The 7,193-nt window shown below is 36.2% G+C and overlaps 1 protein-coding gene across 4 annotated transcripts in view; it reads left to right on the plus strand.

Annotated features, from left to right (window-relative positions):
• LOC102496584 (thyroid hormone receptor beta) overlaps positions 1–7,193 on the plus strand; it is a 367,776-nt gene that overhangs the window by 98,310 nt on the left and 262,273 nt on the right. For 3 of the 4 annotated variants that reach the window (XM_014585033.1, XM_006170582.1, XM_027769128.1), the window contains exon 1: positions 1–66. The exons of the other annotated variant lie outside the window; for it this stretch is intronic. The gene's annotated coding sequence lies outside the window, so the exon portion shown is untranslated. The remainder of the gene's footprint in view (positions 67–7,193) is intronic. 4 annotated transcript variants of the gene reach the window in all.

Genomic DNA, 7,193 nt, shown 5'->3' on the forward strand with positions numbered 1-7,193 from the left:
TCTTGATGAAGAAGGTAGAAAATTATGCTCCTGGAAAAAAGATGGCCAGACTAATAAATGTGGCAGGTAAATGATTTTTCTTATAAATTCAGGGCTTAGACATATAATTTTAAATAAGGCAGTTTACTTCTAATATGCAGGAGGATAGAGAATCCACTTCTGCTATATTCTGTATATATTGGGAAATAAGGTCTGAGAATAAATAAGATTTGTTGAATGGGCATTCTGCTATGGAAAATCTAGATGTTTATACATAAACATGTACATGTCTTTGAACTATCACCTCATTGAAAAGCAATGTAATTGTATTTTTTATTTCTCTAATGCAAAAGTAAATGTTTAAAAATATTTAAAATATTCCCATAAAGTATTTTGGAGATTTTCTTTTCTCTATATTTTGTCTAGAAGTTGTAACCTATAGAGGCTGATTTATTTTGCTTATTATCATCTTTGTGATTATTCGTGTGAACACTATAAGTAGCTTGTTTTCTAAACAGCAATATAAATCACAAAAATTTTTATTGTGTCTTGTTTGTTGGTGAATGATGAAGTAGAAAAACTTGGGACTCTGGAATCAGACCTAGGTTTGAATTCTGATTTACTTACCAGTTAAGTGATGCAGAACAAGTTATTTAATCTTTTCAAATCTTAACTTTCTCACCCGAAAAATGGAGATAACAAGCCAGCCAGGTGATGTGGTGGTTAAGGTAGCTGGATCCCACATGGCTGACTTTGTAGTTTGAGTCCCAGACCTGGAAGCTCGAAAAATACCAGGCACATGTAGATGCATGCCCAAAATCCTAAGAGGAGAATGGAGGAGAAGGGATTGTGGGGTAACCATCCTCCATAGGATGATTTCTTACTTTCTCTCTCTCTTTTTCTGTGTGTCTCCAGTGAGTGTATGCACCCTATAGCAAACACTAAAAAACGGGGTGTGGCGGGGGGGAAGAATGGGATCATCATGAGGAACAGAAATAATTTGTGGGGATTTTTTATAGTATAGACCTTGACAGAATATTAGTTATTATTATTAAAATACAAATTGCCTGATACATAGTAGATATTTAGGAAGTGTAATTTCCCTCCATCCCAAACCACTGTATTACCTCACTTAGATTAATGCAATTGCTCCAATAATATATCAGATGACTGAGGACACAGATGGTAATCCATCAACCTCCATTCCATATCTGTTTACATTTTACTCATATTCCTCCATTGCTATTTCCAAACCTCCTCTATCTCCTTGGTTTCCTTTACTACCAAATATTGGTTTACCAAGTAGCCTCAAATCAATAAACATTTGCGTTAAGAATGGCAAGACTTTTATAACTGAACAGAGTACATATTTTGTTTCAATAGGGCTTGGGCAAAATTTTCACAATCACAGTTCAAGAGAGTTATTTTGAACACACAAGTGAATCCTGTATTTCTTTCCTGACTCCATCCATCTTTAGTAATAAAGTATATAAATTGGGGCTGATATAAAAAAATAAAAGACTTGTAAATTATTTAAGGGTATTTATGTATATTACAAGGCAGAATGCTGCCATATTTTTCCAATTTCTTTGTTTTTAGCATAGAAATTTGAACTTTGCCATGAGCAAAACAGACAAACATGATTTTTTCTGGCTATTATAAAATATATTACTTGGAATTAATGGGCTCAAAATGTCAAGTCACTAGTTTATTTTATTTTTTTACCTAAAATTGTATGAAGGATTTAAAGAAACTCTCATCTATCAAGCCCATCATATAGTTGCCAAAAGATGTTTCTTGCTTATATATCTTTTTTGCAAACAACTTTTAAAAGGTGTTTGATTTTCTTTTTTAATCTAGGAAAAAAAATGTTTTCATCATCTCTCCCTTGAACTTCACTTTTTAGTTTGGCCAAACACTGTACAAATGAATGCCTTATGGACTAAGCACTTTGACCCACCAAAAGCTCAGCTTGAGTGGATTGCTTAATATTTACCAAGTGCCCTGAAGGCTTTAGGCACAGTCAGCCAGCTTAGCCACCCTGTGTTTGACATGAGTTGAATTTTATCTGATTTATTCTTGGATGTGGAGATGTTGGAAACATTAAAAACTGAGTTAATGGGCTCTCTGTGGAAAACTTTAAGAATCCTGGGGACACGTTTGTGGTGGTAATTTCCTACAGTGTCTTTGGACTCTGCAGTTGGTCCAGGCTCTCCCTGGATGAAATTTTTTATTTTCTAAACATTTGTAGATACTTTATTAAGGTACAGCACAGGGTCAAACAAAATTTAAAAAGTATTTTTCATACTGTACATGTATTTGGGTAGTAATTGAATTTATTTTTAAATTATATTACATATTATTATTTACATTTAATTGTACATCTTGATGGCATAAAATATGGTTTTTCAAGGCATACATGCAATATGCAATAATTGAATTTGGGATATTACTATATACATTATTCTCAACAAAGAACCGTACATTCTTGTGTCTGTTTGCTGAACCCCTCCCATCCATTCTCCAATGTCTACCCGCCTCCCACACAATCTCCTCTGGTACCAACTCTTGCCCTCCCTACTCTTTTGTCTTTAATATTTCAATTTCTGCCATAGAGTGCAAACATATTATATATATTGAGCTGTGACACACTCTGTCTTTCATAGTTTGGCTTATTTTTCTTAGTATTAAATCTTCTAGAGTCATCCATTTGTATCAAATGACAGTCTCACTGTTCTTTATGAGTGAATAGTATTCCATAGGGTATATGTGCCACATTTTTTTAATCCAGCCATTAGTTATGTGAATAATGCAGCAATAAGCATGAATGTGAAAGTGTCTTCCTGACTTTTTTCCTATCCTTTAGGTAAATAACAAGACATGGGATTACTGGATCATATGGTTATTCTATTTGTAAATTTCTGAAGAACTTCCAAATTGTTTTTCACAGTGGCTGTAATAACTTACATTCCCACCAGCAGTGCAGGAGAGTTCCCTTCTCACCATAGCCTCACCAGCAGTTGTTCTTAGTTTTGTTTTGTTTTGTTTTTAAGGATTTAAATTTTTTATTTATTTTACATTCATTCACTGAACATCACCACAGCATACAAAATGTGATTTCCCATCCAGAATGTACTATATAGTGGATTAATCATACATGTTAATAGTCAAGTAATTTTCCATTTCTTGTTTCTTAAATCTGTATATAGATATATGCCCCCCCCCCCGGCTCCGTTTCTCACCCTCTGCCATTTCCAACCCTCCTCTAACACTTTCTCTGGTATCTGCAGTTGCTCTCCACTCCTTTTTTCCCTCCACATTTTATTGATTCACAAAATATCTTAATATATCTAACTACTTCCAATAGCAAGTTTAGCTGATATATATATATATATATATGTGTGTGTATTAGTTGATATATGTGTGTATATATATATATATATATGTGTGTGTGTGTGTGTGTATATATATATATATATATATATATATGAGAGACAGAGACAGGAAGAGATCAGTGAACACAAGTCTGACTTTAGGCATGAAACTCTGTGGGTAGAATGGATATACTATAAAGTAGCACCTGGCTGAGGCTATATAGCTTACTGTGCTCATTAAATATGTATTTTTTTAATATATTTTTAATTTCAATAAAGGCAGTTTTAGCTTTACTAAATCAAAATTTTTAATAATGTTAAGAGTACTTTGCTTAAGACTTAAAGGCAGGAAACAGGTTAGAATTCTATTCAAATAGTAGGTACATGAACCTATCAGCAGCTCGAGAGAAGACAAAAATCCCCAAATCTAGAAAAGAAAGTATAGAAGAAAATTAGTAATGTTTTAGTCAGAAGTCATAAAATTCTATTTCACACACACACAAAAAAATTCTATTTCACAAGTTCAGTCTCATGTACTTAATCTACCTTCTGTTCTGGTCTGATCTTTCCATTTAAGTTCTGGAAGATAATATTCAACTCCAGATTAGTCGCTACCATTAAGTTGGCCATTTTCTTAGTTGTTTCTGAACTCTTTTTTTTTTAGAGGTTTTTTTTTGCCATAGGGCATGTGCGCTCGCCAGACAGACAGAGACAGAGACAAAAAACGAGAAATCACCCCCCAGGGGGGTTGGCCATGCTGCAATCCCTTCTCCTCCATTCTCCTCTCGGGATCTTGGGCACACACACACACGTGCCCGGCATGAATTTTAAGCCACCGGGTCTGGGACGCGAACCGCGGTCAACTACATGGGAGTCCAGCGACATAGCCATTACACTAACTGCTGGTCCCCTGAACTCTTATTACTGTGTGTCTGCATTTAGTTTTCCTGATATAGCACTCCCTTCAGAACTTCTTGGAGAGCTGGTCTGGTGTCAGTAAATTCTTTCAGGTTTTGTTTATCTGAGAATGTTGTTGTCTTTTCTTCCTATATGAAGGATAATCTTGCTGGGTATAGTATTTTTGGTTGAAATTGTTTTTCAGGCAACACTTTAAATATATATCCCATTCCTTCCTTGCTTCCATTGTTTCCAATGAGAGGTCCACTGTTAGCGTGATGGGATATCCTTTGTAGGTAACTTGATGTTAATCTCTGTCAATCTTAGTATCTTGTCTTTGCCTGTGGTTTTGGTCAATCTGGCTATAATGTGTCTTGGTGAAGATCTTCTCAGGTTAATTTCCTGGCAACACTTTAAATATATATCCCATTCCTTCCTTGCTTCCATTGTTTCCAATGAGAGGTCCACTGTTAGCGTGATGGGATATCCTTTGTAGGTAACTTGATGTTAATCTCTGTCAATCTTAGTATCTTGTCTTTGCCTGTGGTTTTGGTCAATCTGGCTATAATGTGTCTTGGTGAAGATCTTCTCAGGTTAATTTCCTTTGGGGTCCTTTGTATTTCTCAGATCTGGATCTTTGAATGCCTCTCTAGGTTTGGAAAGTTTTCTTCCAGGATTTCATGGAATAGACCATCAATCCCCTTATTGAGATCTTCACCATCCAGGATACTGATTATCCAGATGTTTGGATGTTTACTGGTGTTTCTCATATATTATTCTCATTTTTTGCACCATTTTCTCAGTCTTTGTGGTAGATTTTTTTCTAGTCCAGTGATTCTGTCTTCTACATCTGAGATTTTACATTCTGTAGGATCTAGCCTGCTTTTAATACTTTCAAGGGAGGTTTTGATTTCCTGGCCAAGTCACAGCCTACTCAACCTCTCTCTGGATCATGATTCCAGTGGTGCATGGGCTAAAGGGAGGACACCAACTCCCTCCCCAGCAACTATTGCAGTGCCCATAACCCAGGTTGCAATGGCAAGGCCACAGCACATACAGCTCAGTTTCTCTTATGTTCAGATGGCATAATAGATATGTCACTGGACTCTCACATAGTTGAATCCCGGATCTGGTGGCTTAACACTCACACCGGGTTTGTCTGCATGTGTGCCCAAAATCCCAAGCAGAGAGTGGAGGAGAAGGGATTGTGCATAACCATCCCCCCAAAAGGTGATTTCTTGCTTTCCGTCTCTCTCTCTCTCTAATTTTCCAGCGAGCTCACCTGCCTTATAGCAAAACTCTCTTTAAAAACTTGCAAAAGTAGCAGTAATAGCAAAGGTTTACTGAGTGTTATTTTGTGAGAACAAAAAAAAAAAATCTACCCTGAAAAAAGGGCTAAGTGACAAAATAGACTTGGGCTGGTGACATAGGACATGTATAAAAATTATAAACAACCACACCAAATATAGAATGTGCTTAGTACCAAGTGAACTGTATAAAACAGAAATTCTTTTTTTTTTCCTAAGGATAACAGCATTTGTATTTATTTGGGCATTTATCTATTTTGTTATGCATTAATTCAACAGATATTTAGTGATCACAACTGTTAAGTATGCAGCGTGCTTGATTGTCAGTTCTTTTCACTTGGATTTGCTGTTGCTGCCCAGGATTTACCATAGCACTTCACTCATAATAGACAGTCATGAAATGATGGCTTGTACTAGAATCAGCCAGTGTCTTCCTTTGCAGCCCAGGAAGTACATAGCTTCATGTCTCCATGACTAAAGCAAGGTTCTCAGAAAGAAAGTCTATCAGCATTCCATGAAATGGAAAACTCTTAATTAGTCAGAAACACTCATTTTGGGGTTGACTAAGTTGGGTTAGTAGCCCAGAGCTCTCATAGGTTTGTGTATGACCTTTGGACAGATTTCTTGGTACCTCCAAACTCAGATTTTGCAGCTCTCATGTCTCTACTCCTCCTTTTATTGCTTTTCACGACATAATTTCTGGCAATTCTTTTTCTTTTTAATTTATTCATTTTCTACATTAATTCACTATACACCATCACAACACACAAATGAATTTTCCATCCAAAATACACTGTGCATTGGCTCAATCAAGCACATCAACATACATGTTCTCAGCAAATAATTTTCCAATTCTTATGTCCTGCATTAAAACAGAAATTCTTAAATTTCGCTGCATTTTAGAATTACCTGGCAGTTCCCGAAGTCAAGGTTGCACTCCAGACCAACTAAATTAGAACTGGTAGAGGAAAAAAGGAACTCAAGCATTGGACATCTTAAAAAGTTCTGCATGGAATTCCTGTGTGCAGAAAGGCTTGAGAACTGTGGATACAGAACAGTGCTTTAAAAAGTTTGCTATGAATATGCATCCCCTTATTGTATGGTTAAAATGCAGTTTTGGATTCAGCAGAGAAGGACATTGTTAATAAGCTCTGCTACATTTCAGCTCCATGAACACTGGTACATAATCTCTCTGATCAACTGGACTGTGAAATGGGCTTAATGATTCTCATCTTTGAAGTCCTGTTAGGGTTAAGTGCAATAATAAGTATGTGTAAAGTACATCACACAGTAGGTACAATATACGTTGCTGTACTACTGGAATTTAGAAGAGAGAAGACTAGCAGATGACTGGTTATTGGTCCCTGTCCTTAGTGGTCTTTGAAATAATGCTTTAAATCAGTGGAAAGAACAGCTCACTCTGGTATTCTTTGGAATGGATGGTTGAGTTTCACAGTTAATCCTGAAAACGTGTACTTTTAGTTTTAATTTCCTCTCTGCTTTTATGCAAAACTGCTGCCAAGTAACAGGTTTTTAAAAATCAACACGTTAGAATTTCTTTTCTCTGTTCCTGACACTCTCTGATGGAGACACCAGCGCTCTAAAGTAGCTGAGAGGGAGTAGCAGAAAGAGAGTA

Source organism: Tupaia chinensis, unplaced genomic scaffold, assembly GCF_000334495.1.
Source record: "Tupaia chinensis unplaced genomic scaffold, TupChi_1.0 Scaffold148626_1, whole genome shotgun sequence".
In the NCBI taxonomy this organism is placed as follows: domain Eukaryota; kingdom Metazoa; phylum Chordata; class Mammalia; order Scandentia; family Tupaiidae; genus Tupaia; species Tupaia belangeri.